This window comes from Lactuca virosa, chromosome 4 (genome assembly GCF_052849685.1).
Source record: "Lactuca virosa cultivar CGN04683 chromosome 4, Lactuca_virosa_CGN04683_v6, whole genome shotgun sequence".
NCBI lineage: Eukaryota > Viridiplantae > Streptophyta > Magnoliopsida > Asterales > Asteraceae > Lactuca > Lactuca virosa.
This window is the reverse complement of record NC_136429.1, coordinates 99,905,594-99,925,579: the sequence shown is the minus strand read 5'-3', so window position 1 is coordinate 99,925,579 and position 19,986 is coordinate 99,905,594. Positions and strand designations below refer to the sequence as shown.

Below are 19,986 nucleotides of genomic sequence, written 5' to 3'. Positions count from 1 at the left end.
GAGCCTGGTGAGCATATATGGTTTTCAACCCACAATAAATAATTATGTTTAATTTCACCAACCAACAATAACCCGATTACCCATTCCCGTTATCCTCACTTTATGTCCCTAAAACAACAACTATTACAAGGGACCTAATCTAGGATTTTCATCGGGATAGACATTACTGCAAAGGGGCTTCCTTAGCAATAGATGTCCTAAAGGCAACCATGACGGGGATAGAGTACACCGGTGAACACATCGTTCACAACACCTACAGGTTATGAGCCTGCTAGTGTTCCACTGGACTGTCTATAATGAGTCTGTGGTCGTCATCCATACTCCGCTAGATGACTAGATCAACAACAACATCGAGGCCTCTCATCATTTTAATTTATCACACACCAACTATCTACCCATGTTCTACCCAACATATTAGTAGATAAAATATGTACATTTATATACAGCTTAAAACCTGTACAAAACATCCATTCAACGACTAGTTCAAATAAACAAATAATATATAAACACATAGCACGTATTTTATAAAGAATACTTCATATCTATGTGTTAGAAGAAAACGAATATACACTCACTTGATCAGAAGATGATCGGACAGCACTACGACTTGCAGAAGTAGTATTCTTCGGTAGATATGGAAGATCTTCACAAAAACCGGGCTCCTCGCGGGCAAAGCTTCGGCTCGGGAACTGCACTTCTCGGGATCTTCGGGACTTCGGTACTTGCTTCGGGGCTCGGGATATAATTGGCACGCAAAACGAGGCAAAATCTAGAGATAAAGGAGGAAAATGGCAAAAGAAATCGGCTGCCTTCGCATGCCCTTTTATAGAGGCTGAAGCCTCGCATTATGCTGGGCGTAATGCTTTACGCGGGGCGTACTCCGGAAATCGTCACTGCATGCGTCATCGGAGCACTCGAGTGCGAGGCGGGTCATGCTTCGGTGTATGCTGGGCGTACTCAACTACGCTGGGCGTAGTTCCGATCAGCTTGGTGACTCCTTCGGATAACTATCCGATTTAAAGATTAAATAATAAATATTAATTATTTAAAAACTTCGGAAATTCATATCTTCTTCATACGAACTCTGTTTTCGACGTTCTTTATATCCACGCGTAGGTGAGACTACGCTCTACAACTTTCGTTTAGACTCCGTCGGCTAATTTTGAATTTTATTTTTATTATTTATTTTTAGTAGGCCGGGACAAGAAAACTCCGTTATAAATTCATAACTTCTTCATCTGACGTCTGTTTTCGTCTGTCTTTTCACCAATGCACTACTATCAACGAGATCTTCAATTCTCGTTTAGATTGTTTCGACCAACAATCACTCGATCTTGAATCGAGTATTCGGGCTGCATACTGCTAAGTCGAAACTTCGGAAAAATCATAACTTCCTCATACGAAGTCGGATTTGGGCATTCTTTTTTATGCACGCTCTCGGTTTAACGAACTCTACGACTTTCGTTTATATCACTAAGGCTAAATATCGATCTAACGTAAATTTCACTTTTTACGTCGTTCTGCGTTGCCGGTTCTTCGCAAAACTTCAACAGGTCATAACTTCTTCGTTATAACTCGGATTTCGGCATTCTTTATATATTCGGAAACCTCGTTTCAATTACTACAACATTATCCATAGATATCGGCTTTATCTAATATTTCATTTTAACGCTTATTTTTATTCTTAATTAAATTAAGACACACAATTAAGCACATAACACATAATACTCAAATAATACACTTCTATTATTTCAAAACGAGTTACAAGGGTTAACCTAGACTATTACATTGCTTTTAATGACAAGCCCGGAAACACAGGCGTTACAATTCTCTCCACCTTAGAATGATTTCGTCCCCGTAATCACACATCAACAAACAAATGCGGATAGCGACTCCTCATGTCACTCTCCGTCTCCCAGGTGAGATTCGGCCCATTCGTGTGTTTTCATCGGACAAGCACTAACTCGACCATCTTGCGTCGCAACTTCTTAGTCTTTCGGTCAACGATTGCCTCTGGTTCTTCAATCAACCTTTTGTTCTCATCAATTCTTAATTCAAAGATTGGAATTATGTCAGGAACTTCTCCCGTGAACTTCCTCAAATAACACACATGAAAAGTGTTATGAATTCCACTCAGTTCTTCTGGTAGTTCGAGCTTGTAAGCTTGGTTTCCAATCCTCTGAAGAACCTTAAACGGTCCAATAAACCTTGGACTTAACTTTCCCCTTTTACCAAATCTTATAAGTCCCTTCCATGGCGAGACTTTAAGCAAAACCGAATCTCCAACTTCAAAAGTCATCGGTCTTCGCTTGTTGTCAGCATAGCTCTTTTGACGATCCTGAGCTGCTAACATTCTCTCCCTAATTATCTTCAACTTTTCAGCAGTTTGATGGACTATCTCCGGTCCCATAAACTGTTTTTCCCCAGCCTCAAGCCAACAAGACGACGTACGACACTTCTGTACATACAAAGCTTGATAAGGTGCCATCTTAATGCTCGAGTGAAAACTATTATTGTAGGAAAATTCTACCAAAGGTAAATGTTCATCCCAATTACCTTGGAATTCCAGGGTACATGCTCTCAGCATATCTTCAAGTATTTGTATCGTTCTTTCGCTCTGACCATCAGTCTGTGGATGGTAAGCTGTACTGAAACACAACTTGGTACCCAATTCCTCTTGTAGACTTCTCCAAAATCGCGAGGTGAAACGGCTGTCACAATTTGATACAATCGTTAACGGAACACCGTGAAGCCTCACAATTTCCTTCACGTAAGAATTTGCAAGCTTATCCATAGACCATTTCTCATTAGCTGCTATGAAGTGCGCACTCTTAGTGAAGCGATCAACGACAACCCAAATCATGTCGTGACCATTCTTTGTCGTGGGTAGTTTAGTGACAAAATCCATAGCTATGTCTTCCCATTTACCCATAGGCACATGTAAAGGTTCTAAACTCCCGTATGGTTTCTGATGTTGTGCCTTGACTCTTGCACGTGTCACACACTCCGCCACATACTTCGCAATGTCGAGCTTCATCGTCGGCCACCAGTAATAGGGTTTCAGGTCCCTATACATTTTAGTGCTACCGGGATGAATCGAGTACATGGTTTTGTGAGCTTCTTCCATCAGAAGATCTCTGACTCCTCCTGTCTTAGGTATCCAAATCCGATCTTGGAACACCTTCAGTCCATGACTGTTTACACCGAACACCAACGTTTTACCTAAACGTTCCTCTTTCCGGTCATTCTTCTCAGAAGCTTCCTATTAAGCTTTCTTTATACTCTCCACAATTGTCGAGACAACTTCTATTCTCAACGCTCTTGGCCTTTTTCTTTCAAGATTGACTTTCCGACTGAGAGCATCAGCAACAACATTGGCTTTACCGGGGTGGTAAAGTATCTCACAGTCGTAGTCCTTAAGTAATTCTAGCCAGCGTCGCTGCCTCATATTCAATTCCTTCTGACTAAAGAGATATTGGAGACTCTTATGATCAGTGAAAAGTTTGCACTTTGTGCCATAGCGGTAATGCCTCCATATTTTCAGAGCAAATACTACCGCTGCCAACTCCAAATCATGAGTGGGGTAGTTCTTCTCATGCTCTTTCAGCTGTCGAGACGCATATGCTATCACCTTTTCTCTTTGAGTCAACACACAACCCAATCCAACACCAGACGCATCGCTATAGACAGCGAAGTCTTCGACTCCATCGGGTAGAGAAAGTATCGGTGCTTCACATAGCTTCTTCTTTAGCAACTCGAATGCTTCTTTGTACTTATCACTCCAAGCATAAGCAGCTCCTTTGTGGGTCAAAGCTGTTAATGGAGTAGCGATCGAAGAAAAACCTTGGATAAACCTTCGGTAATATCCGGCTAATCCTAAAAAGCTTCGGACCTCCGTGGGACTTTTTGGTTGTTCCCACTTCATTACAGCTTCAATTTTTGCTGGATCAACCATTATCCCTTCTTGGTTGACCACGTGACCCAAGAATTGGACTTCTCGAATCCAAAAATCACATTTAGAGAACTTAGCATACAACTTCTCCTTCTTCAAAACTTCTAACACTTCTCGCAAGTGTCTGCCATGCTCTTCTTGGCTTTTCGAATAAATCAGAATGTCATCTATGAACACTATAAAAGATTTATCGAGGAACAGATTACAAACCCTGTTCATTAAATCCATGAATGTTGCGGGATAATTGGTTAGTCCAAACGACATAACCAAAAACTCGTAGTGTCCATATCGCGTTCTGAATGCAGTCTTTTCGATATCCTGCTCTCTCACCTTCAACTGATGATATCCTGACCTTAGGTCGATCTTTGAAAAATAACTTGAACCTTGTAGTTGATCGAACAGATCATCAATCCTCGGCAATGGATATCTATTCTTTATCGTCGCCTTATTCAACTCTTTGTAGTCGATGCACATTCTCATACTCCCATCCTTTTTCTTTACAAATAACACCGGGGCTCCCCAGGGTGATGAACTAGGTCGGATAAAACCTTTGTCCAATAACTCCTGAAGTTGTGTCATAAGCTCTTTCATCTCTGTTGGTGCTAATCGGTAAGGTGCTTTTGCTATTGGGGTGGTTCCTGGTAACAAGTCTATTCTGAACTCCACTTGTCTATCAGGCGGTAATCCGGGAAGATCTGCGGGAAATACTTCCGGATAATCACACACGACAGGAATGCTCTACATCTCCTTTTTCTCCTTCTTAGCATCGATCACGAATGCCAAATATGATGTACATCCTTTGGCCAAACACTTTCTGGCTTTCATTAGAGAAATGATACCAGAATTTACCCTGCATTTGTCCCCGTACACCATAAATGACTCTTTCCCAGGCGGGTTTACTTTTACTATCTTCTTTCAGCACAAAATTTCAGCGTCATTGGCGCTAAGCCAATCCATTCCCAACACGATGTCGAAACCGTTAAGTTCGATAGGCAATAATTCCTCGTGGAACTTATTCCCATTTAGGTCGATTAAGATGTTTTTCATATGATGGCTAACAGGTACAAACTTGCCACTAGCAACTTCGACTAATAAAGCATTATCTAGTCTATCGACAGGCAAAGCTAGTTTTCTACCAAATTCATGCGAAATAAAGGAGTAGTTGGCTCCTGAATCAAATAAAATTTGGGCAGGCAATTTGTTTACGAGAAAGGTACCTGAAGCGACATCAGCTTCTTCCTTAGCAGCTTCCAGTGTCATCTGGAAGGCTCTAGCCTTCGGCTTTGAAGGAATGTTGGGTTTTGCTGCCTCCTTTTTCTTCGGACAATCCCTTGAGATGTGCCCTTCCTCACCACAACCATAACAAACTTTCTTGGTGAGAGTGCATTCGTTGGCATAGTGCCCTGGCTTCCCACATTTAAAACATGTGGCCACTACTTCACATTTTCCATGATGCTTCTTCTTACATTTGTCGCACCATTTGGCTTCGCTTCCTCCTCGTCCTCCTCTCGAACTAGACTTCGAGAACTTGTTTTTCTTGTTGGACCCTGAAGGTCCATCGAACTTCCTTTTCTCACCAACATCTATCTTTTCCAGACCCTTCTCCTTCTGCTGGGCCTCCACATTCTTAGCTGCTCGAACAGCTGTTTTCAGAGTAGTTGCCATCTTGACTGTTGGGCCAAAGTCGGCAGGCAGTCCATTAGCGAACCTCTCAATCTTGGAAAGTTCTGTTGGCACTAGGTACGGAAATAACTTCATCTTCTCAGTGAATGCAGTAGCATAGTCATCTATGCTCATCCTCCCCTTCTTCAAGTTTTGGAACTCATTGTTCAGATCAATCAGATCTATCTCTGAACAGTACTGCGCCCTTAGTTGTTCCAAGAACTCCTCCCATGACATTTTCAGGGCTTCTCCTCGTGGCATAGTATCTGCCAACAACTTCCACCAGCTCAAGACTCCAGTCTTCAGTTGTCTAACCTCAAAGACAGTCTTCTGTTTGTTGCTACAGTCGCAACTTTCAAATACCATCTCCATTTCGGAGATCCAATCCATAATCTCAACAGGCTTTGGGCTCCCAGAAAGACTTGGTGGCTTGGCGCCCAAGAAATTCTTGTACATTCGCCCATCCTTGTTGTTTCTCCTTTCAGGGTCATTCCTTCGTTCTCCTTGAGTCCCAACTTGACTCACAGTGCGACTATTGTTTCCTTCCTCCGATTGTTCGGGAATCAGTTCGGGTTCCTCAATGGGTATGATAGGTTCGTCCCTATTTTCATACAACATTTGTCGCATTTCTTCCCTTTGTTCGGCTAACATAGCCCGAATCATGGCTTGCACTCCAGCCATGGTGATCTGTTCTGGTGTTGCAGCTTCAACAACTATTTGTTCAATTACAGGTGATCGATTCCTGTTTTCATCAGTAATTCCAACTCCACTCCTCGTTCTCACCATTTTGATATATACACCGAATAAGGTGAAATTAGATCCTTATTCACGATAGATATTCAAATCATCCTTATCACTCCGAAACGTTTACATGCTAGTTCTAATACCGTCGTCATACGCTTAGAATCCTAAACACATAAGGTTTCCAGATCCGGTCAGCAACAGACCATAGATCCGAACAAATAAAATCACATATGGCAACATTTAACATTTAGCACATAAAAACATTTTAGGCAATCTTCCTAAAATAAACTAGTGCTCGCATCTCAAATCATCGCTTAGCATTCTAAGTTTAAGTCTAGAAATTCTACAAATTCCTAGTTCGCTTAAACTAATGCTCCGATACCAACTGTGACATCCCCAAAATCTCGGCTAGAAAAGACCGGTTTCATTTATGCTTTTTAAACATTTCAGAGTAAATTCTTTTGATTTAAAGGAGTTGCGGAATTTGTTCCCAAAAACAAAACATGATAAAAATAGATTTTTATCTAAACATTTCATAAAGAAATATAATTTCATTTCATAACCAAAAATCGGGATGTCATGTTCCGATACAGACCATAAAGCATAAACGATAACATTACAAGTCATTCAAAAAATATGTACATATACAGACTTGTAGACAAAACAACTTGATGATTCATCCATCTTATGCCCTTGCGCCACTTCCTGTAATACAAGTAAACTGAGTGGGTCAGGCTTGGGAGCCTGGTGAGCATATACGGTTTTCAACCCACAATAAATAATTATGTTTAATTTCACCAACCAACAATAACCCGATTACCCATTCCCGTTATCCTCACTTTATGTCCCTAAAACAACAACTATTACAAGGAACCTAATCTAGGATTTTCATCGGGACAGACATTACTGCAAAGGGGCTTCCTTAGCAATAGATGTCCTAAAGGCAACCATGAGGGGGATAGAGTACACCGGTGAACACATCGTTCACAACACCTACAGGTTATGAGCCTGCTAGTGTTCCACTGGACTGTCTAGAATGAGTCCGTGGTCGTCATCCATACTCCGCTAGATGACTAGATCAACAACAACATCGAGGCCTCTCATCATTTTAATTTATCACACACCAACTTTCTACCCATGTTCTACCCAACATATTAGTAGATAAAATATGTACATTTATATACAGCTTAAAACCTGTACAAAACATCCATTCAACGACTAGTTCAAATAAACAAATAATATATAAACACATAACACATATTTTATAAAGAATACTTCATATCTATGTGTTAGAAGAAAACGAATATACACTCACTTGATCAGAAGATGATCGGACAGCACTACGACTTGCAGAAGTAGTATTCTTCGGTAGATCTGGAAGATCTTCACAAAAATCGGGCTCCTCGTGGGCAGAGCTTCGGCTCGGGAACTGCACTTCTCGGGATCTTCGGGACTTCGGAACTTGCTTCGGGGCTCGGGATATAATTGGCACGTAAAACGAGGCAAAATCTAGAGAGAAAGGAGGAAAATGGCAAAAGAAATCGGCTGCCTTCGCATGCCCTTTTATAGAGGTTGAAGCCTCGCATTACGCTGGGCGTAATGCTCTACGCGGGGCGTACTCCGGAAATCGTCACTGCATGCGTCATCGGAGCACTCGAGTGCGAGGCGGGTCACGCTTCGGTGTACCTGGGTGTACTCAACTACGCTGGGTGTAGTTCGGATCAGCTTGGTGACTCCTTCGGATAACTATCCGATTTAAAGATTAAATAATAAATATTAATTATTTAAAAACTTCGGAAATTCATATCTTCTTCATACGAACTCCGTTTTCGACGTTATTTATATCCACGCGTAGGTGAGACTACGCTCTACAACTTTCGTTTAGACTCCGTCAGCTAATTTTGACTTTTATTTTTATTATTTATTTTTAGTAGGCCGGGACAGGAAAACTCCGTTATAAAATCATAACTTCTTCATCTGACGTCCGTTTTCGTCTGTCTTTTCACCAATGCACTACTATCAACGAGATCTTCGATTCTCGTTTAGATTTTTTCGACCAACAATCACTCGATCTTGAATCGAGTATTCGGGCTGCATACTGCTAAGTCGAAACTTCGGAAAAATCATAACTTCCTCATACGAAGTCAGATTTGGGCATTCTTTTTTATGCACACTCTCGGTTTAACGAACTCTACGACTTTCATTTATATCACTAAGGCTAAATATCGCTCTAACGTAAATTTCACTTTTTACGTCGTTCAACGTTGCCGGTTCTGTCGCAAAACTTCAACATGTCATAACTTCTTCGTTATAACTCGGATTTCGGCATTCTTTATATATTCGGAAACCTCGTTTCAATTACTACAACATTATCCATAGATATTGGCTTTATCTAATATTTCATTTTAACGGTTATTTTTATTCTTAATTAAATTAAGACACACAATTAAGCACATAACACATAATACTCAAATAATACACTTCTATTATTTCAAAACGAGTTACAAGGGTTAACCTAGACTATTACATTGCTTTTAATGACAAGCCCGGAAACACAGGCGTTACAGCAGCTCACCTATTCATATCAATGTACTTTCCATTGATCAAGGTGCTTTGCTTTTATGCAGTCAAATGAGATCTCATAGAACCCACATGCATAGTCAACTTAACAGAAATAAGAGTATGTCAACCACGATAGGTTATAAACCTCAAGTCGTGTGCTAGCGATGATCAACTAAGTTTATTCTTGATTTGTTCCTGAAACTATTCAAGACCATTAAGACTCCCACTGACCACTTGATATATAACATTCTCTTGTCAAGAAACATTCCTTGGCAAACAAATATTGAAGAGTTAGTGTAGCCTCTTATCAAGTTAAACACTTCACACAATTGAGATTAGTTGGTCTTTATCTTTTTCAAGACATCACAAATTACCAATTTCAAATGTGCAAGAATAAGCAAACTTTTCCAAATTCCACAATTGATGAGTGTTATAAACCTTCTTAAAACATGTCACTCAAGTCACAATCTTGGAGTATGACTCTAAGACTTGATTTTGGAACGAAGTATGATTCACCTTTTGATTTAACCATTTCAACAATTCACGATTCATCTTCTTAGCCATACAAATGCACTAAGGTGGCCTTAGAGGATCAATTGTGATATGGTTTCATAATCACCAAGATGATCATAAAACACGATACAAAAGCACTCTCCCATCTTTTCAGAATAGAGAAACTTTTATCTTTCTGCCTAATTGATTCTTCTTATTCGTTCTGCTATTCATTGAAACTATTTCAATTAACTCAGAATCACACTTAATCTTATAAATATAACCATATTTACTAAACTATAGTAAATCATGACGAATAGTCTTATTGTTCTTTGTGGTGGACTTGACTAGCACACAACCAAGTGTACCTAATCCCCTAGTCCTTCACTTGACTCTTTGTCAAGGAATTAGTCTCAATTTCCCAAATATGAAAGTTTTTCATTCATCATACAATACAGGTTGCATGATTCCAAGTTTCTGTCCAATTGAAACTTGGGCGATGAGAAACTCTCCCTATTTGGTAAACCTTTCACACTACCACAAACAGCAAAAAAAAAATTCAAGAATCACATCCAATTCAACATTGCTAAAAAAAAATAGAAATACACAAACACATATTTTCACACATGCCAGTGCAAGGATAAATAAATAAGATAAAACTCAAAATTTATTTTATTTCGGAAAAACTTGTCCTTACAATGCAATTCAAATGAAAACTATGCTATTACATATTCCTAAGCAATCTATTCTAACTCTAAAGTAGTAGCTCAAGAATCCAATCTTCAAACAATGCGATCGAAATCCATTTCTTCACGATTAGATTCAGCTCACTTCTTCCCATAAGCTTCCTCTCTTTTCTTCTTTTCCTATAAAACATCAAAACGTAATCTTATCACATCATGTATTAAGAATCTAAAATAGGAACTTAAAAGAGTTAGATAGTGGATTTTACCTGAAGTAGAGCCATACATCTTGACTCTCCTATCTCTTTGATCTCTCAGGTAGTCAGGGCAGCTTCGTAACCAATGTCCCATCTTTTGGCAATAGAAACAAATGGACTCTTTGGGAATGGCACAAGGAACTATCTTAGAATTTACCTTTTCTGGATTTCCAATGTTACCATTTTCAATATCCATGGAAGTTTGGGATGTTGATCCACCAGACAAATTTGCTTGACCAGTGCGCCAAATCATTGCTGATTCAGCAGCAATAAACAAATAGGTGAGATCAATGAGGGTCACATCATGGTCCATCTTATAGCACTCTCTCACGAACTCACTATATGAGTCAGTAAGCGACTGAAGAACCCAGTCAATAGCCATCTTCGTGTTTACTCGCCAAAATGGCTTGAGTGAGCTTGAACTTTTCAAGCTTTTGAACTTGCGGGTCAGGGAGAACAATAGGAGGAGGTGGAGGAAGTGAAGCATGATCTCTTATTCCTCGACCGAATCGTGGAACATCATCTTCAAAGGATTCAGGAAGACCATAGTTGTTTGACATCTACAAAATGGGAGAAAATTCAAGTTAGTTGATAAGAGTCCTTGATATAGCACCCAAATGAAATATCAAGGCTAGGATCCAACACAATACTCTACAACCTAGAAGTGGGATGCCATAATCTAGTTGCAGAATATTTGAAGGTAGGTAAATGACGATTTACCAATTTCCACCATGAAAATGAAAAAGGAAGTTTAAGTTTTAAATGAATTGAAACTCCTAGATCTTTTGAGATTCATTGAACTTTTCAATGGCATGTTTAATCTTGATTATGCCCTTCATGTTTGTGACTGGGATGCTGAGGATCACAAACAAGGTGTGAATAACCATGCAAATATACTTGGTACCCTCAATGTTACCATCACCTAATCAATGTACCGGTTAACCACACACGCTCCACTGATCTATGACAAACATCGAGTCACCCTTCGCTACCAATGCCAATCCCAAATTAGTGTGCCGGTTAACCACACACGCTCCACTAACGTTTCTGCAAGGGTACAAAGTGTAATTTCATGGAATAACATCATTTTCACATTTTTGCCTAAAGTAACTAAGATTGGGAATTTGTAAAAGTGTTCAGTTACTTTGTATTCATTATACTTATAATGGAAGGTTGTGTCCTATCCTACCCGTTCGGCTAACGACCCTCCACTGGTCAAGAGTGCGGTGGGTAAGAGTGGATACCCAATGGCGGTCATTTTACAGGCCGCTTCCTTAAACACCCCTTATAGACCAGCTTCGTGAATGAGGCATACTAACGGTAAGACCGACTCTTTACTCATACACATATATATATATATATATATATATATATATATATATATATATATATATATATATATATATATATATATAATATTATAATTTTAATTTTATACATAGTATAAATGTGTATTTTACACTTTTAAAATACTAGGTGATTTTATTAATTTTCTCTTTTAATTAACTTAAAAAACCATAAGGGTGTAATTTGAACTATTCAAAACATCAAGGTTCTAAATTTAAGATTTCAAAATTAAAGTTATTTAATTAAATTTTAAATTACAAAACCAAGAGGTACACTTTTTAAACTTTTCAAATTACTAGGGTTTAAGAATTTAAATATTTCAAAATTAAACTTTTAATCAAAAAATTTAAATCCCAAAACTCGAGGGCAAGTTTTGAAACTATTTAAAACACATAAGATCAAATTGCAAATAATTAAAAATTAAACAATTAATTTATGATTATCTAATTTGACCTAATCCAATTTCATGCAAGATAATTCATCAAATAATTCAAATAATTAAATATTATCTTATAAGGCAATAATTATTTGATTAATTGGTAATTATCTACTATTTTGGGAAGGATAATCACACAAAATCAATAAAAATCGGATTTTATTAATTAAAAACGTTTTTGGTAATTATCCCACAGCAAAATAGGTCAAAATCCCGCAAAATCAGCCATCTACGACTCTGACTCGTCGAGTCAGCACCGGACTCGTCGAGTTCAGTCATGGACTCGGCGAGTCCAGCCCCCAGAAAGCAGAATTTTGCGATTTTAAGCTTGAATGATCAACTATAGCATCAAATACATCAAACAAACAGCCTAGACTCTGATACCACTGATGAGTTTTGAGCACTACATCAATCCTATGGTGTACATGCAAACCCTAAAGCTTTGGATCTAGTTTGTATAATGAACATGCAATAATCATCCAAAGCTTATAAACCCTAGATCTAGCATGTGATAATCGATATTAACATAAAATAGGGTTTAGATATTACCTTGATTGTTATGTAGTAATAACAATCTGAATCCTTCTTGTAATTGACTTCTGAAAGCTTAGTGCCTCAAATGTTGCACCTCTAATGGAGTCACAAACACCACTAGCAATAAGGATGAAGAAGAAGAAAGAGGAGAGGCACAAAAACATCCAAGAACCCTTAGGGATCACTTCACCACGTTTTTGGGGCCTTAGGGGGTCCTTATATAGTTAGGCTATTAGGGTTTTGAACTAGGAAACCCTAATTTGACTGCTTAGGCCCTAAGCAGTCCATGGACTCCCTCCTTAGAGGCCTTGGACGAATTCTTATGGGCTTCCCCATAGATTTCGTCCACTCTAACTTCTATGGAGTCCATTAGCCCAATTATGCAACTATCAATGATTTGCATAATAGTCCCCTAAGTTTAATTAATCTCTTTTAGCCACAAAATTAATTCTTAATTAATTCTTGACTAATATTAATTAAACAATATGATTTCTCCTTTAATATATTATTCTTATAATATATTAATAAATCATAATTAATCCTCCTTCTTCATAATTCATCCTACAAGTTGCTATGGTGAAGGCAACCCAAAAGGACCATGCTCATAATCGGGTCAAATACTTACCAAAATAGTTATGGGCTTAGACACCTAATCTAACAGCGCGCCCAGTCTACACGACCCATGCAATGGTACATGTCCTACCCGTACCATCGGACCTGATCAAGACCAAAAATGCTCACAAATAGTGGCTCGTATCTGATTGGTGCACGCGACCCGCATAGGGTGATACATGACCTGCGCATGCAGAGGCATTGACCAATTTTAAAAAATGTTGACCTCGAGTTTGACCAACTTTGGCTTGTTGACTAACATTGACCTTAAAAGACTTTATTTAACTAGAAGATTAAAATGTCCAACCCTTTCTTCTCCAATTAGATCCATCTTTGCCTTCCCCATTCTTTTTTTTTCAAGAACACATCCCATCTCACCGAAAAAATCAAGATTCTCGTTGATCCATCAGTTGGAATTCGACGAAACATGCGTCCATCTCTTTGTTTTTCTGAGGTCTACAAACCCCACCCAAAAATTTTCCTGATCCGTTCCCGGAGCTGCTAGCACCGCAACCACCTCTTCGTGGCTTTTCGGTCATTTTCCGGCCAACTCCGACCACTTCTCGCGATTCCGACACCACCAAAGTGTTTCTTTTGTTCCAAGCTACAAATCTCACTGATTGAAACTGAACATTCTCACTGAAATAATTCGTCGTAACTTTGAGCCGCCGCTGTATTTTTTAGAAATCAGAGACTAGGCCCGGTTATGGGGAGGGGCAAGTGGGGCATGTGTCCAGGGCCCATTTTTGTGAGGGGCCCAAATTTTTTTTTTTTATACTAAATTTAACAATCAACAATTAGGCCCAAATTTCAACCCCACATTAACGTGAAAGAGTAAAGTGAAGCACATAAATTCATCTTCATATATGTAACAAACTAAACACATGATTTAAATACACCTGAAACATATAAATAGATAACTTAATAGAGTTTATGTTTTAGTGACATCAGAGGCAAGGTGCAAGGCAAGGTGCAGAGAACAATATTATATATATATATATATATATATATATATATATATATATATATATATATATATATATACTAGCCGTTTACCCGTGCCAAGCGACGGGTAAAAAATAATTTCTTTTAGAAATTAGTTTGTAGAAGCAATTAGTTATTTTACGCAAATGAAGTTTTAGTTTTAGTTATTTTAATTGTAAGTTAAAAAATTGTAGATAAAATGGCTTGACTTTATTTCGAAATAAACTTTGCTTTTAATTTCAAGATAAAAGTTGTACTTCAATGTGATTTTTATTTTCACTGTATACAACATTGCACAAACAAAAGTTAAATAAAAAACAAAAATACAATAAATGCTATTTCTTCGACATGAAAATAGAACATTAAACAATTATTCAATGTATAGTCTAATTAGAATAATTTACAATTATAAAAAGCAATATTATCCAAAGAATATTTGGTCATAAGAAAGTTAGACAGGAGATGTGTGTTTAACAAATAAATAGTCATTCTAATTGAATATACAAAGTTGTACTTCAATCTGCTTAATTTCCCCACAAATAGCCCATCTCACGTCCGAATTATGGTTTCAAGGAGGACAACTATTTCCTACATATCTGCAAAAAGAAGTATTGAGTATTACTTGCTACTTCAAGCTCATAATCAGCCTACAACATATTAACATATAGTTCTATCTTATAAAGATCAAGTGTTGCATTGGGCTATCAAAAGTACAAAGTGTTTTTAGATTTTAGTTGGATAAAGCCACAAAGTATGGGGATAAAACGATGTCTAAATGCAAGATAAAGTTAACATGCCATCTTTTATTTAAAAGGGGGTATATGTAAAATAATCATACTACATACAAAGTAATTAGGATTAACTCATAGCAACCTACTTATTTAAAAAAAAATCTTAAACAGACAACTATATTCAGATTGAAAGTAGGATGCTAACGCTAGAGACAGAAATATGCTTAAAAGAGCCAAATATTATAATTACCTAGAGGCTCTGATGCAACTTTGCAATGTACTTTCATTTTTTAATGCTAGAATCAAATATTTAAAAGACTCTATCCTATCAACTACAGACCTAATGTAATTTTCAATAGCAAGGATCATCTCTCTTCTTCATTTTTTTAATTACCTAGTATGTGGTTTTCTATTTTTTTTTCTTGTTTTGGACATTTTTGCCCCTCGTGCTCCTGTTCCCTTGGAGGAGATCTCTAACAACTTAGTGGTTTTGTCTTTTGACATAATCCCTTTAGCACACTTGTTCCTTAGCCATCACAAGTTGTATAGAGCTGCAAAAAAGGGAACCAAGAACAAAGAAAGAGTTAAGAAAAGAAAAGGAAAAGATACTATGCAAGATTGGATTGCCTAAACCAAGTGAAAAACCCAAACCATCAACTTAAACTTTACCAGATCATGCACAAGCCATATGCAGGTAATTAGTAGTATTTAAAAAATCCTATAAATTGAAACTTGATGTACAAAGTTAAATTAACATATAATTTCCCATATTGAAAAACAATTGTCATAATATCTCTTGATTTACAAACTTTTAAACCTGAGAAAGTATAGTACAAATGATACAGTTAAGTTTTGTTATAGCATGTGACGTTTAGGACAAATGATGTAATTCCTACAAATATATGCACAAGAAGATGACATACCTGAGTTATCAAATAATGAACATCCATGTAATGATTTTTGCTCAGTGACATCTCACATTCAGTCTAAATAAAGAGTGAATGTGTTTAAAGTAGCTTAATTGAACTAATAAACATAAAAAAAAGATATCTAAAACCGAATTCTTACTCGGCTGTCAATGGTGGTTCTGGAGAGAGAAGCTTGTATGCCACCAGGTGACATGAAGTTTGAAACTTTGGATAACCAGTTTTGGACACCCATTAAAACCAACTCAAATTTAAGAAAATTTTATCATTAAGAATAAGTTTTTATATTCACCTACCTGAGAGTAGGTAGTGAAGCAAGATTTGATCCTCCAATCCGGATACTATACTTTCCCTCTAGGGGCGCCACTGCCTTGATCTGCAAACAGCTAGGAGCAAGAGCAATTATTTCATGCTGATCCTGTCAGATTGACCAGGAAACATAGTCAAAGCACCACAGAGCATAATCTTACCTTAAAGATCATTTTTGCATACCTTACCCTAGATTTGTGGTTATATTTATTAATAACCTAGATTACATATTATATTCAATGCCTGTAAAATGAAAGATTTACACATATATGGACAAAAACACATGAAAACAAATATCAAGTAACAAAACATCATTATTCGTGCCCACAACCAAACCTGACAAAATGGTCTACAACCCATTCATAGCAATAGGAACTCTTCATATTGTTGCCATTCAACGAAACAATAGAAACTCTTTATATGTATGAATTTGTGCGTTTGTAAAGTAGATATAAATATAAAAGCTTACAGTATTATATCTAATTATTTGTGTGTGTGTGAAAGGTGATGAACACTGCTGCACTTCAACAAATCTGAATGCAAAAAAGAAAAAAAAAAAAATCTTCAAGAGATCAAAACAACCCTCTTGCTATGAGAGTAAAACTGAATCATAAAGGATGAAAAAACCTTATTGAGATGGAAATGCCTTTGTATCATCAACCAATAGATCTCAACTAAATAGCTCCAATCCCGATAAAAAAAAGGAAGCAAACCAAAGAATTCAGCAATTATCTGCATCTGCATCTGCATCTGAAAAATAGTAAAAGTTGGTTACTATAACATTCAAAATCATAAAAGTACAATTAACAGAGTAGCTTTTAGTCTCATGAGAACCTTCTAAAATTCATAATCAAGTGGGAGAGATAGGGGTTGTTTAGAGGCAGTGGAATGCAAACCTTATCCCAAAATCGTAAGAGATATATACACAACAATGAATGAGTCCAGATTCATGCCATCAAAAGTCTGAACTACTCCAGTATTAAGGATTTGAATAAAGCAACAAAGGGATATTTTATTTTAAAAATTTTAGAACCCACAAATCACAGTATCATATGGGTGGTGGTGATATTAGTGTTGATTGGTGGCTACCCAATCGGGTTACCTACCTAAATGAAATCAAAAGAAAAAATAGGAACATGAGGGGATAGAAAGCATTTTGATGAAAACGAACAAATATGTGCTAACCACCGCCTATCAGATCCCACAACAGCTCTGTTACCTCCTCCCCACTCAACCTCGATCTCTCTCTTTCTCCCTATCTGCTTGATATTTCTTTTCTTTCCAGTTTTTTGTTCTGTCTTAACACATCCAATTGAAAAACGTTTAAAACAACACAAAAGACTCTTTTATCCAACAAAAATCATCGATACGAAACTGGAGATGGTGGGGATTGACTGTGGTGGTGGCTAGAGAGATGAAGGAGCGTTGTCACTGGCTCAAAAAATTCAAAGTCAGGGAACAGGGGCTGGGAGCTCTAAGCTAGGCTTATTTACAGAGATTACTTAGCGAGAGATGAATGAGTTTGTGATGGTCTCCGATTAATGAGTTTGATGATTGTGGTGGCTAGGGTTTCTCATTGCACCGATGGTCGAGGAGGGTGCCCAGGTGGCGAAGATGGAGTGGGGTATAGGTAATAGCTTGCGGTGATCTCCAATTGAGGGGGGGGGGGGGGGGGGGGGGAGAGGAGGAGAACACTGATGGTTGAGTGTCAGGTGATAGGGGTGTGATAGCAGTGTAATAGTGGTGTGACGGTGGTGTTGTGATACAGACCTGGTGGCGACGGTGGTATTAGGTGTGAGGTGGCGGAGTCGATGGTGTGTGGTGGTGTTGGTCACCGGTTATGGAGAAAGAGGAGAGAGGCGACTGAGTTAAAGACGTACACGGTGAATGGTGAAGAGCAGAGGTATTAGATAAATGGCCAGAGGTATAGCATTAAAAGGCTGAAGATAGGGCGAAATGGTGGGAAGGTTGTTGGACCGGATAAGGTATGAGATCAGGTCAAAAGCCATATGTATGTTGACCAATAAGAAGTCGGCCAGAATCCATAGATATTTGCTGACTTATTAGTATTCAATGACTCGATCAAGAGAATTAATCTGAGGTCTGACTTTTTCAATGATTAACAGGATATGATTTTTTGGGAATGTATAAACTTGTTGTACATGATGCATTAAGGGGTGTACCTCTTAAAATTCAGCAAAATCTTGTAAATGCTTATTAAGGTATATATATATATATATATATATATATATATATATATATATATATATATATATATATATATATATATATATATATATATAGGCTTAGATTATTCTATTCAAAGTAATTATTGTGTTATTGTATGCATAAATGTGGACCAATCAAATTTACTTATTTTAAGAAAGTGATTAATATATATTATTGAATTAAATATAATTGAAATTATCATCTTAATTAATTACAAGGGTAATTTAGTCAATTTAGTCAATTAATATAGATTTAATATAGACATCCACTTCCTCCTTTGCAGCTTCAAGTGTCATTTGAAAGGCTATGGCTTTTGGCTTTGGTGGTAGATTGGGCTTTGCTGCATCCTTCCTCTTTGGACAGTCTTTAAAAACATGCCCTGCTTCATGGCACTCAAAACATACCCTCTTGTCGGATGGACACACGTTGGCATAATGCCCAATCTTTCCACATTTGTAGCAAGTCACCTCCTCGCTACATTTCCCAGAGTGCTTTTTCTTGCACTTCTCACACCATTTCACTTCACTTCCTCCTCCTCCAAACTTCTTAGACTTAGAAAATTTGCTATTCTTGTTGGAACCTGAAGTTCCTTCAAATTTTCTCTTCTCACCAACTTCTGCCCTCTCCAGACCCTTCTCTTTGATCTGAACCTCCACATTCTTAGCAGCCCAGATAGCGGCTTTCAAAGTGGTTGCTTGCTTAACCATCGGACCAAAGTTCGCTGGTAATCCGAGGGCAAACTTGTTGACCTTAGAGAGTTCAGTTGGAACTAGGTAAGGAACAAGCTTCATCTTTTCAGTAAAACTAACAGCGTATTCAGTAACGCTCATCTTTCCCTTCTTTAAATTCTGGAACTCATTATTAATTTCCAGAAGATCCTGCTCAGAGCAGTATTGCAGTTTCAGTTGTAGCACAAAGTCTTCCCAAGACATCTTACTAGCTTCTCCCTTGGGCATCGAATCAGCTAGTAATTTCCACCAGCTCAACACACCAGACTTTAACAGAGGAATTGCAAGTACGGTCTTTTGTTTGTTGCTGCATTCACAGCTTTCAAACATCGTCTCCATTTCGGAGATCCAGTTCATGACTTCCACCGGTGTCGGACTTCCAGATAGACATGGTGGTTTAGATGCCATGAAATCTTTATATTTGCACCCCGCGTCCATCAGCTCCTCCATCCTGGTTGTTTTGTCTAACTATCGGTGGGTTGGCTTGACCAAGAGTCCCTCTGTAGTTCCCTCCTACTGATTGCCCTTCATTCACTACGAGCTGTTCAACAGGCATCGTAGTTTCTTCCCTATTCTGTTGTAGTAATCGCCTTGTCTCCTCCATTTGGCGATCCAGCGTCATCTGCATCATTGCTTGTACCCCAGCCATCGTCATTGGCTCAGGTGCAGCTCCTACAATAGGTACTTGCTCAACTACTTGAGGTTGAGGCTGTTGATCCCTGTTTCCGTTTGCATTCGCAACTCCACTACGAGTTCTTGCCATTACAATCTATATACCGAATAAGGCGAATTTAGGTC

General features: G+C 38.0%; 1 long non-coding RNA gene across 5 annotated transcripts; it reads right to left on the bottom strand.

Annotated features, from left to right (window-relative positions):
* Positions 1 to 14,589: 14,589 nt before the first annotated feature.
* On the bottom strand, positions 14,590 to 18,186 carry LOC145106673 (uncharacterized). 5 transcript variants are annotated; one of them, XR_013707624.1, is made up of 8 exons: positions 17,066 to 18,177; positions 16,859 to 16,981; positions 16,701 to 16,764; positions 16,219 to 16,340; positions 16,065 to 16,129; positions 15,920 to 15,982; positions 15,391 to 15,547; positions 14,590 to 14,861 (listed from the first exon to the last, which is right to left on the bottom strand). It is a non-coding gene; the product is annotated as an uncharacterized LOC145106673 (long non-coding RNA). The 5 variants fall into 5 exon arrangements; XR_013707626.1 differs by having other exon boundaries at positions 16,219 to 16,764; positions 17,128 to 18,186; XR_013707623.1 differs by having other exon boundaries at positions 16,219 to 16,764; positions 17,066 to 18,185.
* Between the last annotated feature and the right edge of the window lie 1,800 nt (positions 18,187 to 19,986).